A 22,891-nucleotide genomic window follows, 5' to 3' on the forward strand; every position below is an offset into this window, starting at 1 on the left:
TTTCAAAAAACGTCGACCGTGACTCGGTTTTTTTAGCACGTACTTCAAATGTCCCAGATTAAGGTTACCAAATTAGGGTCTCGATTCTAAGCACTCTTTTACTCTTTTATGCTATCCGTTTCTTCGAAATTCGATTCTAAATCATCAGTCCTAATGATTCGCCACAAAAGTTTTGAAAAACATCGACCGTGACTCCATTTTTTAGCACGTACTTCAGACGTCCCAAATTAAGGTTTCCGAATTAGGGTCTCGATTTTCAGCACTCTTTAATTGTTTTATGCACTCCGTTTCTTCGAAATTATATTCTAAAATATCCGGCCTTATGATTCACCAAAAAAGTTTCGAAAAACGTCGACCGTGACTCGGTTTTTTTAGCACGTACTTCAAACGTCCAAGATTAAGGTTACCGAATTAGGGTCTCGATTCTAAGCACTCTTTTACTCTTTTATGCTATCCGTTTCTTCGAAATTCGATTCTAAATAATCAGTCCTAATGATTCGCCACAAAAGTTTCGAAAAACATCGACCGTGACTCCATTTTTTAGCACGTACTTCAAACGTCCCAGATTAAGGTTTCCGAATTAGGGTCTCGATTTTCAGCACTCTTTAATTGTTTTATGCACTCCGTTTCTTCGAAATTATATTCTAAAATATCCGGCCTTATGATTCACCAAAAAAGTTTCGAAAAACGTCGACCGTGACTCGGTTTTTTTAGCACGTACTTCAAACGTCCAAGATTAAGGTTACCGAATTAGGGTCTCGATTCTAAGCACTCTTTTACTGTTTTATGCTATCCGTTTCTTCGAAATTCGATTCTAAATCATCAGTCCTAATGATTCGCCACAAAAGTTTCGAAAAACATCGACCGTGACTCCATTTTTTAGCACGTACTTCAAACGTCCCAGATTAAGGTTTCCGAATTAGGGTCTCGATTTTCAGCACTCTTTAATTGTTTTATGCACTCCGTTTCTTCGAAATTATATTCTAAAATATCCGGCCTTATGATTCACCAAAAAAGTTTCGAAAAACGTCGACCGTGACTCGGTTTTTTTAGCACGTACTTCAAACGTCCAAGATTAAGGTTACCGAATTAGGGTCTCGATTCTAAGCACTCTTTTACTGTTTTATGCTATCCGTTTCTTCGAAATTCGATTCTAAATCATCAGTCCTAATGATTCGCCACAAAAGTTTCGAAAAACATCGACCGTGACTCCATTTTTTAGCACGTACTTCAAACGTCCCAGATTAAGGTTTCCGAATTAGGGTCTCGATTTTCAGCACTCTTTAATTGTTTTATGCACTCCGTTTCTTCGAAATTATATTCTAAAATTTCCGGCCTTATGATTCACCAAAAAAGTTTCGAAAAACGTCGACCGTGACTCGGTTTTTTTAGCACGTACTTCAAACGTCCCAGATTAAGGTTATCGAATTAGGGTCTCGATTTTAAGCACTCTTTTACTGTTTTATGCTATCCGTTTATTCGAAATTTTATATTAAATCATCAGTCCTAATGATTCGCCACAAAAGTTTCGAAAAACATCGACCGTCACTCCATTTTTTAGCACGTACTTCAAACGTCCCAGATTAAGGTTTCCGAATTAGGGTCTCGATTTTCAGCACTCTTTAATTGTTTTAAGCACTCCGTTTCTTCGAAATTATATTCTAAAATATCCGGCCTTACGATTCACCAAAAAAGTTTCGAAAAACGTCGACCGTGACTCGGTTTTTTTAGCACGTACTTCAAACGTCCCAGATTAAGGTTACCGAATTAGGCTCTCGATTCTAAGTACTCTTTTACTGTTTTATGCTATCCGTTTCTTCGAAATTCGATTCTAAATCATTAGTCCTAATGATTCGCCACAAAAGTTTCGAAAAACATCGACCGTGACTCCATTTTTTAGCACGTACTTCAGACGTCCCAGATTAAGGTTTCCGAATTAGGGTCTCGATTTTCAGCACTCTTTAATTTTTTTATGCACTCCGTTTCTTCGAAATTATATTCTAAAATATCCGGCCTTATGATTCACCAAAAAAGTTTCAAAAAACGTCGACCGTGACTCGGTTTTTTTAGCACGTACTTCAAATGTCCCAGATTAAGGTTACCAAATTAGGGTCTCGATTCTAAGCACTCTTTTACTCTTTTATGCTATCCGTTTCTTCGAAATTCGATTCTAAATCATCAGTCCTAATGATTCGCCACAAAAGTTTTGAAAAACATCGACCGTGACTCCATTTTTTAGCACGTACTTCAGACGTCCCAAATTAAGGTTTCCGAATTAGGGTCTCGATTTTCAGCACTCTTTAATTGTTTTATGCACTCCGTTTCTTCGAAATTATATTCTAAAATATCCGGCCTTATGATTCACCAAAAAAGTTTCGAAAAACGTCGACCGTGACTCGGTTTTTTTAGCACGTACTTCAAACGTCCAAGATTAAGGTTACCGAATTAGGGTCTCGATTCTAAGCACTCTTTTACTCTTTTATGCTATCCGTTTCTTCGAAATTCGATTCTAAATAATCAGTCCTAATGATTCGCCACAAAAGTTTCGAAAAACATCGACCGTGACTCCATTTTTTAGCACGTACTTCAAACGTCCCAGATTAAGGTTTCCGAATTAGGGTCTCGATTTTCAGCACTCTTTAATTGTTTTATGCACTCCGTTTCTTCGAAATTATATTCTAAAATATCCGGCCTTATGATTCACCAAAAAAGTTTCGAAAAACGTCGACCGTGACTCGGTTTTTTTAGCACGTACTTCAAACGTCCAAGATTAAGGTTACCGAATTAGGGTCTCGATTCTAAGCACTCTTTTACTGTTTTATGCTATCCGTTTCTTCGAAATTCGATTCTAAATCATCAGTCCTAATGATTCGCCACAAAAGTTTCGAAAAACATCGACCGTGACTCCATTTTTTAGCACGTACTTCAAACGTCCCAGATTAAGGTTTCCGAATTAGGGTCTCGATTTTCAGCACTCTTTAATTGTTTTATGCACTCCGTTTCTTCGAAATTATATTCTAAAATATCCGGCCTTATGATTCACCAAAAAAGTTTCGAAAAACGTCGACCGTGACTCGGTTTTTTTAGCACGTACTTCAAACGTCCAAGATTAAGGTTACCGAATTAGGGTCTCGATTCTAAGCACTCTTTTACTGTTTTATGCTATCCGTTTCTTCGAAATTCGATTCTAAATCATCAGTCCTAATGATTCGCCACAAAAGTTTCGAAAAACATCGACCGTGACTCCATTTTTTAGCACGTACTTCAAACGTCCCAGATTAAGGTTTCCGAATTAGGGTCTCGATTTTCAGCACTCTTTAATTGTTTTATGCACTCCGTTTCTTCGAAATTATATTCTAAAATTTCCGGCCTTATGATTCACCAAAAAAGTTTCGAAAAACGTCGACCGTGACTCGGTTTTTTTAGCACGTACTTCAAACGTCCCAGATTAAGGTTATCGAATTAGGGTCTCGATTTTAAGCACTCTTTTACTGTTTTATGCTATCCGTTTATTCGAAATTTTATATTAAATCATCAGTCCTAATGATTCGCCACAAAAGTTTCGAAAAACATCGACCGTCACTCCATTTTTTAGCACGTACTTCAAACGTCCCAGATTAAGGTTTCCGAATTAGGGTCTCGATTTTCAGCACTCTTTAATTGTTTTAAGCACTCCGTTTCTTCGAAATTATATTCTAAAATATCCGGCCTTACGATTCACCAAAAAAGTTTCGAAAAACGTCGACCGTGACTCGGTTTTTTTAGCACGTACTTCAAACGTCCCAGATTAAGGTTACCGAATTAGGCTCTCGATTCTAAGTACTCTTTTACTGTTTTATGCTATCCGTTTCTTCGAAATTCGATTCTAAATCATTAGTCCTAATGATTCGCCACAAAAGTTTCGAAAAACATCGACCGTGACTCCATTTTTTAGCACGTACTTCAGACGTCCCAGATTAAGGTTTCCGAATTAGGGTCTCGATTTTCAGCACTCTTTAATTTTTTTATGCACTCCGTTTCTTCGAAATTATATTCTAAAATATCCGGCCTTATGATTCACCAAAAAAGTTTCAAAAAACGTCGACCGTGACTCGGTTTTTTTAGCACGTACTTCAAATGTCCCAGATTAAGGTTACCAAATTAGGGTCTCGATTCTAAGCACTCTTTTACTCTTTTATGCTATCCGTTTCTTCGAAATTCGATTCTAAATCATCAGTCCTAATGATTCGCCACAAAAGTTTTGAAAAACATCGACCGTGACTCCATTTTTTAGCACGTACTTCAGACGTCCCAGATTAAGGTTTCCGAATTAGGGTCTCGATTTTCAGCACTCTTTAATTGTTTTATGCACTCCGTTTCTTCGAAATTATATTCTAAAATATCCGGCCTTATGATTCACCAAAAAAGTTTCGAAAAACGTCGACCGTGACTCGGTTTTTTTAGCACGTACTTCAAACGTCCAAGATTAAGGTTACCGAATTAGGGTCTCGATTCTAAGCACTCTTTTACTGTTTTATGCTATCCGTTTCTTCGAAATTCGATTCTAAATAATCAGTCCTAATGATTCGCCACAAAAGTTTCGAAAAACATCGACCGTGACTCCATTTTTTAGCACGTACTTCAAACGTCCCAGATTAAGGTTTCCGAATTAGGGTCTCGATTTTCAGCACTCTTTAATTGTTTTATGCACTCCGTTTCTTCGAAATTATATTCTAAAATATCCGGCCTTATGATTCACCACAAAAGTTTCGAAAAACATCGACCGTGACTCAATTTTTTAGCACGTACTTCAAACGTCCCAGATTAAGGTTTCCGAATTAGGGTCTCGATTTTAAGCACTCTTTAATTGTTTTATGCACTCCATTTGTTCGAAATTATATTCTAAAATATCCGGCCTTATGATTCACCAAAAAAGTTTCGAAAAACGTCGACCGTGACTCCATTTTTTAGCACGTACTTCAAACGTCCCAGATTAAGGTTTCCGAATTAGGGTCTCGATTTTCAGCACTCTTTAATTGTTTTATGCACTCCGTTTCTTCGAAATTATATTCTAAAATTTCCGGCCTTATGATTCACCAAAAAAGTTTCGAAAAACGTCGACCGTGACTCGGTTTTTTTAGCACGTACTTCAAACGTCCCAGATTAAGGTTACCGAATTAGGGTCTCGATTTTAAGCACTCTTTTACTGTTTTATGCTATCAGTTTCTTCGAAATTCGATTCTAAATCATCAGTCCTAATGATTCGCCACAAAAGTTTCGAAAAACATCGACCGTGACGCCATTTTTTAGCACGTACTTCAGACGTCCCAGATTAAGGTTTCTGAATTAGGGACTCGATTTTCAGCACTCTTTAATTTTTTTATGCACTCCGTTTCTTCGAAATTATATTCTAAAATATCCGGCCTTATGATTCACCAAAAAAGTTTCGAAAAACGTCGACCGTGACTCGGTTTTTTTAGCACGTACTTCAAACGTCCCAGATTAAGGTTATCGAATTAGGGTCTCGATTTTAAGCACTCTTTTACTGTTTTATTCTATCCGTTTATTCGAAATTTTATATTAAATCATCAGTCCTAATGATTCGCCACAAAAGTTTCGAAAAACATCGACCGTCACTCCATTTTTTAGCACGTACTTCAAACGTCCCAGATTAAGGTTTCCGAATTAGGGTCTCGATTTTCAGCACTCTTTAATTGTTTTAAGCACTCCGTTTCTTCGAAATTATATTCTAAAATATCCGGCCTTACGATTCACCAAAAAAGTTTCGAAAAACGTCGACCGTGACTCGGTTTTTTTAGCACGTACTTCAAACGTCCCAGATTAAGGTTACCGAATTAGGCTCTCGATTTTAAGCACTCTTTTACTGTTTTATGCTATCCGTTTCTTCGAAATTCGATTCTAAATCATCAGTCCTAATGATTCGCCACAAAAGTTTCGAAAAACATCGACCGTCACTCCATTTTTTAGCACGTACTTCAAACGTCCCAGATTAAGGTTTCCGAATTAGGGTCTCGATTTTCAGCACTCTTTAATTGTTTTAAGCACTCCGTTTCTTCGAAATTATATTCTAAAATATCCGGCCTTACGATTCACCAAAAAAGTTTCGAAAAACGTCGACCGTGACTCGGTTTTTTTAGCACGTACTTCAAACGTCCCAGATTAAGGTTATCGAATTAGGCTCTCGATTTTAAGCACTCTTTTACTGTTTTATTCTATCCGTTTATTCGAAATTTTATATTAAATCATCAGTCCTAATGATTCGCCACAAAAGTTTCGAAAAACATCGACCGTCACTCCATTTTTTAGCACGTACTTCAAACGTCCCAGATTAAGGTTTCCGAATTAGGGTCTCGATTTTCAGCACTCTTTAATTGTTTTAAGCACTCCGTTTCTTCGAAATTATATTCTAAAATATCCGGCCTTACGATTCACCAAAAAAGTTTCGAAAAACGTCGACCGTGACTCGGTTTTTTTAGCACGTACTTCAAACGTCCCAGATTAAGGTTACCGAATTAGGCTCTCGATTTTAAGCACTCTTTTACTGTTTTATGCTATCCGTTTCTTCGAAATTCGATTCTAAATCATCAGTCCTAATGATTCGCCACAAAAGTTTCGAAAAACATCGACCGTGACGCCATTTTTTAGCACGTACTTCAGACGTCCCAGATTAAGGTTTCTGAATTAGGGACTCGATTTTCAGCACTCTTTAATTTTTTTATGCACTCCGTTTCTTCGAAATTATATTCTAAAATATCCGGCCTTATGATTCACCAAAAAAGTTTCGAAAAACGTCGACCGTGACTCGGTTTTTTTAGCACGTACTTCAAACGTCCCAGATTAAGGTTATCGAATTAGGGTCTCGATTTTAAGCACTCTTTTACTGTTTTATGCTATCCGTTTATTCGAAATTTTATATTAAATCATCAGTCCTAATGATTCGCCACAAAAGTTTCGAAAAACATCGACCGTCACTCCATTTTTTAGCACGTACTTCAAACGTCCCAGATTAAGGTTTCCGAATTAGGGTCTCGATTTTCAGCACTCTTTAATTGTTTTAAGCACTCCGTTTCTTCGAAATTATATTCTAAAATATCCGGCCTTACGATTCACCAAAAAAGTTTCGAAAAACGTCGACCGTGACTCGGTTTTTTTAGCACGTACTTCAAACGTCCCAGATTAAGGTTACCGAATTAGGCTCTCGATTCTAAGCACTCTTTTACTGTTTTATGCTATCCGTTTCTTCGAAATTCGATTCTAAATCATTAGTCCTAATGATTCGCCACAAAAGTTTCGAAAAACATCGACCGTGACTCCATTTTTTAGCACGTACTTCAGACGTCCCAGATTAAGGTTTCCGAATTAGGGTCTCGATTTTCAGCACTCTTTAATTTTTTTATGCACTCCGTTTCTTCGAAATTATATTCTAAAATATCCGGCCTTATGATTCACCAAAAAAGTTTCAAAAAACGTCGACCGTGACTCGGTTTTTTTAGCACGTACTTCAAATGTCCCAGATTAAGGTTACCAAATTAGGGTCTCGATTCTAAGCACTCTTTTACTCTTTTATGCTATCCGTTTCTTCGAAATTCGATTCTAAATCATCAGTCCTAATGATTCGCCACAAAAGTTTTGAAAAACATCGACCGTGACTCCATTTTTTAGCACGTACTTCAGACGTCCCAGATTAAGGTTTCCGAATTAGGGTCTCGATTTTCAGCACTCTTTAATTGTTTTATGCACTCCGTTTCTTCGAAATTATATTCTAAAATATCCGGCCTTATGATTCACCAAAAAAGTTTCGAAAAACGTCGACCGTGACTCGGTTTTTTTAGCACGTACTTCAAACGTCCAATATTAAGGTTACCGAATTAGGGTCTCGATTCTAAGCACTCTTTTACTGTTTTATGCTATCCGTTTCTTCGAAATTCGATTCTAAATAATCAGTCCTAATGATTCGCCACAAAAGTTTCGAAAAACATCGACCGTGACTCCATTTTTTAGCACGTACTTCAAACGTCCCAGATTAAGGTTTCCGAATTAGGGTCTCGATTTTCAGCACTCTTTAATTGTTTTATGCACTCCGTTTCTTCGAAATTATATTCTAAAATTTCCGGCCTTATGATTCACCAAAAAAGTTTCGAAAAACGTCGACCGTGACTCGGTTTTTTTAGCACGTACTTCAAACGTCCCAGATTAAGGTTACCGAATTAGGGTCTCGATTTTAAGCACTCTTTTACTGTTTTATGCTATCCGTTTCTTCGAAATTCGATTCTAAATCATCAGTCCTAATGATTCGCCACAAAAGTTTCGAAAAACATCGACCGTGACGCCATTTTTTAGCACGTACTTCAGACGTCCCAGATTAAGGTTTCTGAATTAGGGACTCGATTTTCAGCACTCTTTAATTTTTTTATGCACTCCGTTTCTTCGAAATTATATTCTAAAATATCCGGCCTTATGATTCACCAAAAAAGTTTCGAAAAACGTCGACCGTGACTCGGTTTTTTTAGCACGTACTTCAAACGTCCCAGATTAAGGTTATCGAATTAGGGTCTCGATTTTAAGCACTCTTTTACTGTTTTATTCTATCCGTTTATTCGAAATTTTATATTAAATCATCAGTCCTAATGATTCGCCACAAAAGTTTCGAAAAACATCGACCGTGACTCCATTTTTTAGCACGTACTTCAAACGTCCCAGATTAAGGTTTCCGAATTAGGGTCTCGATTTTCAGCACTCTTTAATTGTTTTAAGCACTCCGTTTCTTCGAAATTATATTCTAAAATATCCGGCCTTACGATTCACCAAAAAAGTTTCGAAAAACGTCGACCGTGACTCGGTTTTTTTAGCACGTACTTCAAACGTCCCAGATTAAGGTTACCGAATTAGGGTCTCGATTTTAAGCACTCTTTTACTGTTTTATGCTATCCGTTTCTTCGAAATTCGATTCTAAATCATCAGTCCTAATGATTCGCCACAAAAGTTTCGAAAAACATCGACCGTGACGCCATTTTTTAGCACGTACTTCAGACGTCCCAGATTAAGGTTTCTGAATTAGGGACTCGATTTTCAGCACTCTTTAATTTTTTTATGCACTCCGTTTCTTCGAAATTATATTCTAAAATATCCGGCCTTATGATTCACCAAAAAAGTTTCGAAAAACGTCGACCGTGACTCGGTTTTTTTAGCACGTACTTCAAACGTCCCAGATTAAGGTTATCGAATTAGGGTCTCGATTTTAAGCACTCTTTTACTGTTTTATGCTATCCGTTTATTCGAAATTTTATATTAAATCATCAGTCCTAATGATTCGCCACAAAAGTTTCGAAAAACATCGACCGTCACTCCATTTTTTAGCACGTACTTCAAACGTCCCAGATTAAGGTTTCCGAATTAGGGTCTCGATTTTCAGCACTCTTTAATTGTTTTAAGCACTCCGTTTCTTCGAAATTATATTCTAAAATATCCGGCCTTACGATTCACCAAAAAAGTTTCGAAAAACGTCGACCGTGACTCGGTTTTTTTAGCACGTACTTCAAACGTCCCAGATTAAGGTTATCGAATTAGGGTCTCGATTTTAAGCACTCTTTTACTGTTTTATGCTATCCGTTTATTCGAAATTTTATATTAAATCATCAGTCCTAATGATTCGCCACAAAAGTTTCGAAAAACATCGACCGTCACTCCATTTTTTAGCACGTACTTCAAACGTCCCAGATTAAGGTTTCCGAATTAGGGTCTCGATTTTCAGCACTCTTTAATTGTTTTAAGCACTCCGTTTCTTCGAAATTATATTCTAAAATATCCGGCCTTACGATTCACCAAAAAAGTTTCGAAAAACGTCGACCGTGACTCGGTTTTTTTAGCACGTACTTCAAACGTCCCAGATTAAGGTTACCGAATTAGGCTCTCGATTCTAAGTACTCTTTTACTGTTTTATGCTATCCGTTTCTTCGAAATTCGATTCTAAATCATTAGTCCTAATGATTCGCCACAAAAGTTTCGAAAAACATCGACCGTGACTCCATTTTTTAGCACGTACTTCAGACGTCCCAGATTAAGGTTTCCGAATTAGGGTCTCGATTTTCAGCACTCTTTAATTTTTTTATGCACTCCGTTTCTTCGAAATTATATTCTAAAATATCCGGCCTTATGATTCACCAAAAAAGTTTCAAAAAACGTCGACCGTGACTCGGTTTTTTTAGCACGTACTTCAAATGTCCCAGATTAAGGTTACCAAATTAGGGTCTCGATTCTAAGCACTCTTTTACTCTTTTATGCTATCCGTTTCTTCGAAATTCGATTCTAAATCATCAGTCCTAATGATTCGCCACAAAAGTTTTGAAAAACATCGACCGTGACTCCATTTTTTAGCACGTACTTCAGACGTCCCAAATTAAGGTTTCCGAATTAGGGTCTCGATTTTCAGCACTCTTTAATTGTTTTATGCACTCCGTTTCTTCGAAATTATATTCTAAAATATCCGGCCTTATGATTCACCAAAAAAGTTTCGAAAAACGTCGACCGTGACTCGGTTTTTTTAGCACGTACTTCAAACGTCCAAGATTAAGGTTACCGAATTAGGGTCTCGATTCTAAGCACTCTTTTACTCTTTTATGCTATCCGTTTCTTCGAAATTCGATTCTAAATAATCAGTCCTAATGATTCGCCACAAAAGTTTCGAAAAACATCGACCGTGACTCCATTTTTTAGCACGTACTTCAAACGTCCCAGATTAAGGTTTCCGAATTAGGGTCTCGATTTTCAGCACTCTTTAATTGTTTTATGCACTCCGTTTCTTCGAAATTATATTCTAAAATATCCGGCCTTATGATTCACCAAAAAAGTTTCGAAAAACGTCGACCGTGACTCGGTTTTTTTAGCACGTACTTCAAACGTCCAAGATTAAGGTTACCGAATTAGGGTCTCGATTCTAAGCACTCTTTTACTGTTTTATGCTATCCGTTTCTTCGAAATTCGATTCTAAATCATCAGTCCTAATGATTCGCCACAAAAGTTTCGAAAAACATCGACCGTGACTCCATTTTTTAGCACGTACTTCAAACGTCCCAGATTAAGGTTTCCGAATTAGGGTCTCGATTTTCAGCACTCTTTAATTGTTTTATGCACTCCGTTTCTTCGAAATTATATTCTAAAATTTCCGGCCTTATGATTCACCAAAAAAGTTTCGAAAAACGTCGACCGTGACTCGGTTTTTTTAGCACGTACTTCAAACGTCCCAGATTAAGGTTATCGAATTAGGGTCTCGATTTTAAGCACTCTTTTACTGTTTTATGCTATCCGTTTATTCGAAATTTTATATTAAATCATCAGTCCTAATGATTCGCCACAAAAGTTTCGCAAAACATCGACCGTCACTCCATTTTTTAGCACGTACTTCAAACGTCCCAGATTAAGGTTTCCGAATTAGGGTCTCGATTTTCAGCACTCTTTAATTGTTTTAAGCACTCCGTTTCTTCGAAATTATATTCTAAAATATCCGGCCTTACGATTCACCAAAAAAGTTTCGAAAAACGTCGACCGTGACTCGGTTTTTTTAGCACGTACTTCAAACGTCCCAGATTAAGGTTACCGAATTAGGCTCTCGATTCTAAGTACTCTTTTACTGTTTTATGCTATCCGTTTCTTCGAAATTCGATTCTAAATCATTAGTCCTAATGATTCGCCACAAAAGTTTCGAAAAACATCGACCGTGACTCCATTTTTTAGCACGTACTTCAGACGTCCCAAATTAAGGTTTCCGAATTAGGGTCTCGATTTTCAGCACTCTTTAATTTTTTTATGCACTCCGTTTCTTCGAAATTATATTCTAAAATATCCGGCCTTATGATTCACCAAAAAAGTTTCAAAAAACGTCGACCGTGACTCGGTTTTTTTAGCACGTACTTCAAATGTCCCAGATTAAGGTTACCAAATTAGGGTCTCGATTCTAAGCACTCTTTTACTCTTTTATGCTATCCGTTTCTTCGAAATTCGATTCTAAATCATCAGTCCTAATGATTCGCCACAAAAGTTTTGAAAAACATCGACCGTGACTCCATTTTTTAGCACGTACTTCAGACGTCCCAGATTAAGGTTTCCGAATTAGGGTCTCGATTTTCAGCACTCTTTAATTGTTTTATGCACTCCGTTTCTTCGAAATTATATTCTAAAATATCCGGCCTTATGATTCACCAAAAAAGTTTCGAAAAACGTCGACCGTGACTCGGTTTTTTTAGCACGTACTTCAAACGTCCAAGATTAAGGTTACCGAATTAGGGTCTCGATTCTAAGCACTCTTTTACTGTTTTATGCTATCCGTTTCTTCGAAATTCGATTCTAAATAATCAGTCCTAATGATTTGCCACAAAAGTTTCGAAAAACATCGACCGTGACTCCATTTTTTAGCACGTACTTCAAACGTCCCAGATTAAGGTTTCCGAATTAGGGTCTCGATTTTCAGCACTCTTTAATTGTTTTATGCACTCCGTTTCTTCGAAATTATATTCTAAAATATCCGGCCTTATGATTCACCAAAAAAGTTTCGAAAAACGTCGACCGTGACTCGGTTTTTTTAGCACGTACTTCAAACGTCCAAGATTAAGGTTACCGAATTAGGGTCTCGATTCTAAGCACTCTTTTACTGTTTTATGCTATCCGTTTCTTCGAAATTCGATTCTAAATCATCAGTCCTAATGATTCGCCACAAAAGTTTCGAAAAACATCGACCGTGACTCCATTTTTTAGCACGTACTTCAAACGTCCCAGATTAAGGTTTCCGAATTAGGGTCTCGATTTTCAGCACTCTTTAATTGTTTTATGCACTCCGTTTCTTCGAAATTATATTCTAAAATTTCCGGCCTTATGATTCACCAAAAAAGTTTCGAAAAACGTCGACCGTGACTCGGTTTTTTTAGCACGTACTTCAAACGTCCCAGATTAAGGTTACCGAATTAGGGTCTCGATTTTAAGCACTCTTTTACTGTTTTATGCTATCCGTTTCTTCGAAATTCGATTCTAAATCATCAGTCCTAATGATTCGCCACAAAAGTTTCGAAAAACATCGACCGTGACGCCATTTTTTAGCACGTACTTCAGACGTCCCAGATTAAGGTTTCTGAATTAGGGACTCGATTTTCAGCACTCTTTAATTTTTTTATGCACTCCGTTTCTTCGAAATTATATTCTAAAATATCCGGCCTTATGATTCACCAAAAAAGTTTCGAAAAACGTCGACCGTGACTCGGTTTTTTTAGCACGTACTTCAAACGTCCCAGATTAAGGTTATCGAATTAGGGTCTCGATTTTAAGCACTCTTTTACTGTTTTATTCTATCCGTTTATTCGAAATTTTATATTAAATCATCAGTCCTAATGATTCGCCACAAAAGTTTCGAAAAACATCGACCGTGACTCCATTTTTTAGCACGTACTTCAAACGTCCCAGATTAAGGTTTCCGAATTAGGGTCTCGATTTTCAGCACTCTTTAATTGTTTTAAGCACTCCGTTTCTTCGAAATTATATTCTAAAATATCCGGCCTTACGATTCACCAAAAAAGTTTCGAAAAACGTCGACCGTGACTCGGTTTTTTTAGCACGTACTTCAAACGTCCCAGATTAAGGTTACCGAATTAGGGTCTCGATTTTAAGCACTCTTTTACTGTTTTATGCTATCCGTTTCTTCGAAATTCGATTCTAAATCATCAGTCCTAATGATTCGCCACAAAAGTTTCGAAAAACATCGACCGTGACGCCATTTTTTAGCACGTACTTCAGACGTCCCAGATTAAGGTTTCTGAATTAGGGACTCGATTTTCAGCACTCTTTAATTTTTTTATGCACTCCGTTTCTTCGAAATTATATTCTAAAATATCCGGCCTTATGATTCACCAAAAAAGTTTCGAAAAACGTCGACCGTGACTCGGTTTTTTTAGCACGTACTTCAAACGTCCCAGATTAAGGTTATCGAATTAGGGTCTCGATTTTAAGCACTCTTTTACTGTTTTATGCTATCCGTTTATTCGAAATTTTATATTAAATCATCAGTCCTAATGATTCGCCACAAAAGTTTCGAAAAACATCGACCGTCACTCCATTTTTTAGCACGTACTTCAAACGTCCCAGATTAAGGTTTCCGAATTAGGGTCTCGATTTTCAGCACTCTTTAATTGTTTTAAGCACTCCGTTTCTTCGAAATTATATTCTAAAATATCCGGCCTTACGATTCACCAAAAAAGTTTCGAAAAACGTCGACCGTGACTCGGTTTTTTTAGCACGTACTTCAAACGTCCCAGATTAAGGTTACCGAATTAGGCTCTCGATTCTAAGCACTCTTTTACTGTTTTATGCTATCCGTTTCTTCGAAATTCGATTCTAAATCATTAGTCCTAATGATTCGCCACAAAAGTTTCGAAAAACATCGACCGTGACTCCATTTTTTAGCACGTACTTCAGACGTCCCAAATTAAGGTTTCCGAATTAGGGTCTCGATTTTCAGCACTCTTTAATTTTTTTATGCACTCCGTTTCTTCGAAATTATATTCTAAAATATCCGGCCTTATGATTCACCAAAAAAGTTTCAAAAAACGTCGACCGTGACTCGGTTTTTTTAGCACGTACTTCAAATGTCCCAGATTAAGGTTACCAAATTAGGGTCTCGATTCTAAGCACTCTTTTACTCTTTTATGCTATCCGTTTCTTCGAAATTCGATTCTAAATCATCAGTCCTAATGATTCGCCACAAAAGTTTTGAAAAACATCGACCGTGACTCCATTTTTTAGCACGTACTTCAGACGTCCCAGATTAAGGTTTCCGAATTAGGGTCTCGATTTTCAGCACTCTTTAATTGTTTTATGCACTCCGTTTCTTCGAAATTATATTCTAAAATATCCGGCCTTATGATTCACCAAAAAAGTTTCGAAAAACTTCGACCGTGACTCGGTTTTTTTAGCACGTACTTCAAACGTCCAATATTAAGGTTACCGAATTAGGGTCTCGATTCTAAGCACTCTTTTACTGTTTTATGCTATCCGTTTCTTCGAAATTCGATTCTAAATAATCAGTCCTAATGATTCGCCACAAAAGTTTCGAAAAACATCGACCGTGACTCCATTTTTTAGCACGTACTTCAAACGTCCCAGATTAAGGTTTCCGAATTAGGGTCTCGATTTTCAGCACTCTTTAATTGTTTTATGCACTCCGTTTCTTCGAAATTATATTCTAAAATATCCGGCCTTATGATTCACCAAAAAAGTTTCGAAAAACGTCGACCGTGACTCGGTTTTTTTAGCACGTACTTCAAACGTCCAAGATTAAGGTTACTGAATTAGGGTCTCGATTCTAAGCACTCTTTTACTGTTTTATGCTATCCGTTTCTTCGAAATTCGATTCTAAATCATCAGTCCTAATGATTCGCCACAAAAGTTTCGAAAAACATCGACCGTGACTCCATTTTTTAGCACGTACTTCAAACGTCCCAGATTAAGGTTTCCGAATTAGGGTCTCGATTTTCAGCACTCTTTAATTGTTTTATGCACTCCGTTTCTTCGAAATTATATTCTAAAATTTCCGGCCTTATGATTCACCAAAAAAGTTTCGAAAAACGTCGACCGTGACTCTGTTTTTTTAGCACGTACTTCAAACGTCCCAGATTAAGGTTACCGAATTAGGGTCTCGATTCTAAGCACTCTTTTACTGTTTTATGCTATCCGTTTCTTCGAAATTCGATTCTAAATAATCAGTCCTAATGATTCGCCACAAAAGTTTCGAAAAACATCGACCGTGACTCCATTTTTTAGCACGTACTTCAAACGTCCCAGATTAAGGTTTCCGAATTAGGGTCTCGATTTTCAGCGCTCTTTAATTGTTTTATGCACTCCATTTCTTCGAAATTATATTCTAAAATATCCGGCCTTATGATTCCCCAAAAAGTTTTCGAAAAACGTCGACCGTGACTCGGTTTTTTTAGCACATACTTCAAACGTCCCAGATTAAGGTTACCGAAATAGGGTCTCGATTTTAAGCACTCTTTTACTGTTTTATGCTATCCGTTTATTCGAAATTTTATATTAAATCATCAGTCCTAATGATTCGCCACAAAAGTTTCGAAAAACATCGACCGTGACTCCATTTTTTAGCACGTACTTCAAACGTCCCAGATTAAGGTTTCCGAATTAGGGTCTCGATTTTAAGCACTCTTTTACTGTTTTATGCTATCCGTTTATTCGAAATTTTATATTAAATCATCAGTCCTAATGATTCGCCACAAAAGTTTCGAAAAACATCGACCGTGACTCCATTTTTTAGCACGTACTTCAAACGTCCCAGATTAAGGTTTCCGAATTAGGGTCTCGATTTTCAGCACTCTTTAATTGTTTTAAGCACTCCGTTTCTTCGAAATTATATTCTAAAATATCCGGCCTTACGATTCACCAAAAAAGTATCGAAAAACGTCGACCGTGACTCGGTTTTTTTAGCACGTACTTCAAACGTCCCAGATTAAGGTTACCGAATTAGGGTCTCGATTTTAAGCACTCTTTAATTGTTTTATGCACTCCGTTTCTTCGAAATTATATTCTAAAATATCCGGCCTTACGATTCACCAAAAAAGTTTCGAAAAACGTCGACCGTGACTCGGTTTTTTTAGCACGTACTTCAAACGTCCCAGATTAAGGTTACCGAATTAGGCTCTCGATTCTAAGTACTCTTTTACTGTTTTATGCTATCCGTTTCTTCGAAATTCGATTCTAAATCATTAGTCCTAATGATTCGCCACAAAAGTTTCGAAAAACATCGACCGTGACTCCATTTTTTAGCACGTACTTCAGACGTCCCAGATTAAGGTTTCCGAATTAGGGTCTCGATTTTCAGCACTCTTTAATTTTTTTATGCACTCCGTTTCTTCGAAATTATATTCTAAAATATCCGGCCTTATGATTCACCAAAAAAGTTTCAAAAAACGTCGACCGTGACTCGGTTTTTTTAGCACGTACTTCAAATGTCCCAGATTAAGGTTACCAAATTAGGGTCTCGATTCTAAGCACTCTTTTACTCTTTTATGCTATCCGTTTCTTCGAAATTCGATTCTAAATCATCAGTCCTAATGATTCGCCACAAAAGTTTTGAAAAACATCGACCGTGACTCCATTTTTTAGCACGTACTTCAGACGTCCCAGATTAAGGTTTCCGAATTAGGGTCTCGATTTTCAGCACTCTTTAATTGTTTTATGCACTCCGTTTCTTCGAAATTATATTCTAAAATATCCGGCCTTATGATTCACCAAAAAAGTTTCGAAAAACGTCGACCGTGACTCGGTTTTTTTAGCACGTACTTCAAACGTCCAATATTAAGGTTACCGAATTAGGGTCTCGATTCTAAGCACTCTTTTACTGTTTTATGCTATCCGTTTCTTCAAAATTCGATTCTAAATAATCAGTCCTAATGATTCGCCACAAAAGTTTCGAAAAACATCGACCGTGACTCCATTTTTTAGCACGTACTTCAAACGTCCCAGATTAAGGTTTCCGAATTAGGGACTCGATTTTCAGCACTCTTTAATTGTTTTATGCACTCCGTTTCTTCGAAATTATATTCTAAAATATCCGGCCTTATGATTCACCAAAAAAGTTTCGAAAAACGTCGACCGTGACTCGGTTTTTTTAGCACGTACTTCAAACGTCCAAGATTAAGGTTACTGAATTAGGGTCTCGATTCTAAGCACTCTTTTACTGTTTTATGCTATCCGTTTCTTCGAAATTCGATTCTAAATCATCAGTCCTAATGATTCGCCACAAAAGTTTCGAAAAACATCGACCGTGACTCCATTTTTTAGCACGTACTTCAAACGTCCCAGATTAAGGTTTCCGAATTAGGGTCTCGATTTTAAGCACTCTTTTATTGTTTTATGCACTCCATTTGTTCGAAATTATATTCTAAAATATCCGGCCTTATGATTCCCCAAAAAGGTTTCGAAAAACGTCGACCGTGACTCGGTTTTTTTAGCACGTACTTCAAACGTCCCAGATTAAGGTTACCGAATTAGGGTCTCGATTCTAAGCACTCTTTTACTGTTTTATGCTATCCGTTTCTTCGAAATTCGATTCTAAATAATCAGTCCTAATGATTCGCCACAAAAGTTTCGAAAAACATCGACCGTGACTCCATTTTTTAGCACGTACTTCAAACGTCCCAGATTAAGGTTTCCGAATTAGGGTCTCGATTTTCAGCGCTCTTTAATTGTTTTATGCACTCCATTTCTTCGAAATTATATTCTAAAATATCCGGCCTTATGATTCCCCAAAAAGTTTTCGAAAAACGTCGACCGTGACTCGGTTTTTTTAGCACATACTTCAAACGTCCCAGATTAAGGTTACCGAATTAGGGTCTCGATTTTAAGCACTCTTTTACTGTTTTATGCTATCCGTTTATTCGAAATTTTATATTAAATCATCAGTCCTAATGATTCGCCACAAAAGTTTCGAAAAACATCGACCGTGACTCCATTTTTTAGCACGTACTTCAAACGTCCCAGATTAAGGTTTCCGAATTAGGGTCTCGATTTTAAGCACTCTTTTACTGTTTTATGCTATCCGTTTATTCGAAATTTTATATTAAATCATCAGTCCTAATGATTCGCCACAAAAGTTTCGAAAAACATCGACCGTGACTCCATTTTTTAGCACGTACTTCAAACGTCCCAGATTAAGGTTTCCGAATTAGGGTCTCGATTTTCAGCACTCTTTAATTGTTTTAAGCACTCCGTTTCTTCGAAATTATATTCTAAAATATCCGGCCTTACGATTCACCAAAAAAGTATCGAAAAACGTCGACCGTGACTCGGTTTTTTTAGCACGTACTTCAAACGTCCCAGATTAAGGTTACCGAATTAGGGTCTCGATTTTAAGCACTCTTTAATTGTTTTATGCACTCCGTTTCTTCGAAATTATATTCTAAAATATCCGGCCTTACGATTCACCAAAAAAGTTTCGAAAAACGTCGACCGTGACTCGGTTTTTTTAGCACGTACTTCAAACGTCCAAGATTAAGGTTACCGAATTAGGGTCTCGATTCTAAGCACTCTTTTACTGTTTTATGCTATCCGTTTCTTCGAAATTCGATTCTAAATAATCAGTCCTAATGATTCGCCACAAAAGTTTCGAAAAACATCGACCGTGACTCCATTTTTTAGCACGTACTTCAGACGTCCCAGATTAAGGTTTCCGAATTACGGTCTCGATTTTCAGCACTCTTTAATTTTTTTATGCACTCCGTTTCTTCGAAATTATATTCTAAAATATCCGGCCTTATGATTCACCAAAAAAGTTTCAAAAAACGTCGACCGTGACTCGGTTTTTTTAGCACGTACTTCAAATGTCCCAGATTAAGGTTACCAAATTAGGGTCTCGATTCTAAGCACTCTTTTACTTTTTTATGCTATCCGTTTCTTCGAAATTCGATTCTAAATCATTAGTCCTAATAATTCACCACAAAAGTTTCGAAAAACATCGACCGTGACTCAATTTTTTAGCACGTACTTCAAACGTCTCAGATTAAGGTTTCCGAATTAGGGTCTCGATTTTAAGCACTCTTTAATTGTTTTATGCACTCCATTTGTTCGAAATTATATTCTAAAATATCCGGCCTTATGATTCCCCAAAAAGGTTTCGAAAAACGTCGACCGTGACTCGGTTTTTTTAGCACGTACTTCAAACGTCCCAGATTAAGGTTACCGAATTAGGGTCTCGAATTTAAGCACTCTTTTACTGTTTTATGCTATCCGTTTCTTCGAAATTCGATTCTAAATCATCAGTCCTAATGATTCGCCACAAAAGTTTCGAAAAACATCGACCGTGACTCCATTTTTTAGCACGTACTTCAGACGTCCCAGATTAAGGTTTCCGAATTAGGGTCTCGATTTTCAGCACTCTTTAATTTTTTTATGCACTCCGTTTCTTCGAAATTATATTCTAAAATATCCGGCCTTATGATTCACCAAAAAAGTTTCGAAAAACGTCGACCGTGACTCGGTTTTTTTAGCACGTACTTCAAACGTCCCAGATTAAGGTTACCGAATTAGGGTCTCGATTTTAAGCACTCTTTTACTGTTTTATGCTATCCGTTTATTCGAAATTTTATATTAAATCATCAGTCCTAATGATTCGCCACAAAAGTTTCGAAAAACATCGACCGTGACTCCATTTTTTAGCACGTACTTCAAACGTCCCAGATTAAGGTTTCCGAATTAGGGTCTCGATTTTAAGCACTCTTTTACTGTTTTATGCTATCCGTTTATTCGAAATTTTATATTAAATCATCAGTCCTAATGATTCGCCACAAAAGTTTCGAAAAACATCGACCGTGACTCCATTTTTTAGCACGTACTTCAAACGTCCCAGATTAAGGTTTCCGAATTAGGGTCTCGATTTTCAGCACTCTTTAATTGTTTTAAGCACTCCGTTTCTTCGAAATTATATTCTAAAATATCCGGCCTTACGATTCACCAAAAAAGTATCGAAAAACGTCGACCGTGACTCGGTTTTTTTAGCACGTACTTCAAACGTCCCAGATTAAGGTTACCGAATTAGGGTCTCGATTTTAAGCACTCTTTAATTGTTTTATGCACTCCGTTTCTTCGAAATTATATTCTAAAATATCCGGCCTTACGATTCACCAAAAAAGTTTCGAAAAACGTCGACCGTGACTCGGTTTTTTTAGCACGTACTTCAAACGTCCAAGATTAAGGTTACCGAATTAGGGTCTCGATTCTAAGCACTCTTTTACTGTTTTATGCTATCCGTTTCTTCGAAATTCGATTCTAAATAATCAGTCCTAATGATTCGCCACAAAAGTTTCGAAAAACATCGACCGTGACTCCATTTTTTAGCACGTACTTCAGACGTCCCAGATTAAGGTTTCCGAATTACGGTCTCGATTTTCAGCACTCTTTAATTTTTTTATGCACTCCGTTTCTTCGAAATTATATTCTAAAATATCCGGCCTTATGATTCACCAAAAAAGTTTCAAAAAACGTCGACCGTGACTCGGTTTTTTTAGCACGTACTTCAAATGTCCCAGATTAAGGTTACCAAATTAGGGTCTCGATTCTAAGCACTCTTTTACTGTTTTATGCTATCCGTTTCTTCGAAATTCGATTCTAAATCATTAGTCCTAATAATTCACCACAAAAGTTTCGAAAAACATCGACCGTGACTCAATTTTTTAGCACGTACTTCAAACGTCCCAGATTAAGGTTTCCGAATTAGGGTCTCGATTTTAAGCACTCTTTAATTGTTTTATGCACTCCATTTGTTCGAAATGATATTCTAAAATATCCGGCCTTATGATTCACCAAAAAAGTTTCGAAAAACGTCGACCGTGACTCGGTTTTTTTAGCACGTACTTCAAACGTCCCAGATTAAGGTTACCGAATTAGGGTCTCGAATTTAAGCACTCTTTTACTGTTTTATGCTATCCGTTTCTTCGAAATTCGATTCTAAATCATCAGTCCTAATGATTCGCCACAAAAGTTTCGAAAAACATCGACCGTGACTCCATTTTTTAGCACGTACTTCAGACGTCCCAGATTAAGGTTTCCGAATTACGGTCTCGATTTTCAGCACTCTTTAATTTTTTTATGCACTCCGTTTCTTCGAAATTATATTCTAAAATATCCGGCCTTATGATTCACCAAAAAAGTTTCAAAAAACGTCGACCGTGACTCGGTTTTTTTAGCACGTACTTCAAATGTCCCAGATTAAGGTTACCAAATTAGGGTCTCGATTCTAAGCACTCTTTTACTCTTTTATGCTATCCGTTTCTTCGAAATTCGATTCTAAATCATTAGTCCTAATAATTCACCACAAAAGTTTCGAAAAACATCGACCGTGACTCAATTTTTTAGCACGTACTTCAAACGTCCCAGATTAAGATTTCCGAATTAGGGTCTCGATTTTAAGCACTCTTTAATTGTTTTATGCACTCCATTTGTTCGAAATTATATTCTAAAATATCCGGCCTTATGATTCCCCAAAAAGGTTTCGAAAAACGTCGACCGTGACTCGGTTTTTTTAGCACGTACTTCAAACGTCCCAGATTAAGGTTACCGAATTAGGGTCTCGAATTTAAGCACTCTTTTACTGTTTTATGCTATCCGTTTCTTCGAAATTCGATTCTAAATCATCAGTCCTAATGATTCGCCACAAAAGTTTTGAAAAACATCGACCGTGACTCCATTTTTTAGCACGTACTTCAGACGTCCCAGATTAAGGTTTCCGAATTAGGGTCTCGATTTTCAGCACTCTTTAATTTTTTTATGCACTCCGTTTCTTCGAAATTATATTCTAAAATATCCGGCCTTATGATTCACCAAAAAAGTTTCGAAAAACGTCGACCGTGACTCGGTTTTTTTAGCACGTACTTCAAACGTCCCAGATTAAGGTTACCGAATTAGGGTCTCGATTTTAAGCACTCTTTTACTGTTTTATGCTATCCGTTTATTCGAAATTTTATATTAAATCATCAGTCCTAATGATTCGCCACAAAAGTTTCGAAAAACATCGACCGTGACTCCATTTTTTAGCACGTACTTCAAACGTCCCAGATTAAGGTTTCCGAATTAGGGTCTCGATTTTAAGCACTCTTTTACTGTTTTATGCTATCCGTTTATTCGAAATTTTATATTAAATCATCAGTCCTAATGATTCGCCACAAAAGTTTCGAAAAACATCGACCGTGACTCCATTTTTTAGCACGTACTTCAAACGTCCCAGATTAAGGTTTCCGAATTAGGGTCTCGATTTTCAGCACTCTTTAATTGTTTTAAGCACTCCGTTTCTTCGAAATTATATTCTAAAATATCCGGCCTTACGATTCACCAAAAAAGTATCGAAAAA

The sequence above is a fragment of the Cucurbita pepo genome, chromosome 5 (genome assembly GCF_057944985.1).
Source record: "Cucurbita pepo subsp. pepo isolate OVF chromosome 5, ASM5794498v1, whole genome shotgun sequence".
NCBI classification, from domain to species: Eukaryota; Viridiplantae; Streptophyta; class Magnoliopsida; order Cucurbitales; family Cucurbitaceae; genus Cucurbita; species Cucurbita pepo.